The following is a 1,736-nucleotide window of genomic DNA, read 5'->3' as shown; positions in this document are numbered from 1 at the left end:
ATGTATAAAACTTAAATACTAAATATTTTTGTGGTTAAGCTATTTTTGAAACTGTCCCAAATAATAGCCAAAAAAATCTCAAAACTATCCCTCATGTACTTCATCTTCTTCTCTCTATTCCTCTCCTCATCCTCCTCCTTCTCCTTTCCTCATCCTCTCCCCTAACTCTACCTTTCTCCTCTCTCTCCCTCTTACTCCTCTAACCTTCCGCCCCCATGTCTTCCTCACCTGCCTTCTCCTCCGCCACCACCAAATGTACCCTCCAGCCCTGTCATCTTAGGCTAACATTGAGAAGGCTTAGAGAAGAAGGAAAAACGGTTGGCGAGATGGATGAAGAGGAGCATGGAGAAGGAGTAGGGGGGGGGGGGGGGTTGATTAGGGTCTTAAGACAATAATTGTGCAATAAAAATAAAACAAGCAATACACCACAAAATGAACAACCAAAGTAAATGAGATAGAGTTAGAAATCATTATCCAAGTGACGCGTGATGTGTTAACGAGGTTTGGCCCGCTGACCTACGTCCCCGCTCCCCACTCTCGAGGAGAATCCACTACACAACCTGATTTGGAAGCCGAAACTTCTTCTACACAACGATCTCCACAAGATCTCATAACTACACAGTTGATCAACACAAGATCTCACTCCCACACAGTTGATCTCCATAAGATTAAGCTCACAACAGTAGTAAATGGTGTAAAATCTCTCTCTTTATAGTGTCCCTATGGCAAGGAGAAAGATTCACAACAGTAGTAAATGGTGTAAAATCTCTCTCTTTATAGTGTCCCTATGGCAAGGAGAAAGATTACAAGCTTGGGATGTGAACTTGAAAATAAGAAAACAGGATTAACAGTTTGGCTCTCAATAAAACAAAACTCTGGTTTTTTCAAAATGCTTGGGACAAGCTGAAGAAAAAGGGTATGAGGGGTTTAAATAGGAGAAAACACAGTTGCCAAAACCCATACCCAAATATCCCCAAATTCCGTAAAAAAGATTTCTGAAACTGTACTGGAAAAACCCGTTAGGGTGAACGGCGGTCGACCGTGGAATTTTTGTGGTCGCATGAAAAAATTTTCAGAAACTTTTACGATCGACCGTGGCGGTTGACCGTGAAATTTTTAGACTGACGGTCGACTGTCACGGACGACCGCAAAAGTTTTTGCTGGCTCGCGGTCGACCGCGAACTGATACAAGGCTGACACAGTTTTTGACCTTTTAAAAATCTGTAAAAATACTCAATAGATTTCTAAACATTGTGTAACTTTGTAAAATGTTTTTAATACTAAAAACAAATTGTTTAGAAAAGGAATTTGCGAATAGGTCCTCATATTTGTAAAAATAATATTTTGACAAAAACACTTAAAATTATAAGTATGAAAACGTGTGTGTGATATCCCAATAGCTTCAAATAAAATCTACAACTACTTGCCTACATTCTAACATTAGAGAGAAAATAAAAACTAGCAAATATTCTCACATAGAATTACATTTCTTGAGTCTTTATGTTGCTTTGAGTTGATGAAGCTTCTCATTGCGTTTATTATTCTTGATTAAACATTGCTTCATCACTATGCCTCCTCCTCCTTTGGATATTATCGTTGTAGCTCATATTCCATCCAATCCTTCATAAGTGGTACTAACAAGCTTGATATATATATTAACTACAATATCACTCAACAAGCAATTAGTACCGGTAATGGTGGTTGTAAATCATCATCAAAACATAAGGGCTAACAAC

Source organism: Asparagus officinalis, chromosome 8 (assembly GCF_001876935.1).
Source record: "Asparagus officinalis chromosome 8, Aspof.V1, whole genome shotgun sequence".
In the NCBI taxonomy this organism is placed as follows: domain Eukaryota; kingdom Viridiplantae; phylum Streptophyta; class Magnoliopsida; order Asparagales; family Asparagaceae; genus Asparagus; species Asparagus officinalis.
Note: the sequence above shows the minus strand (reverse complement) of the source record.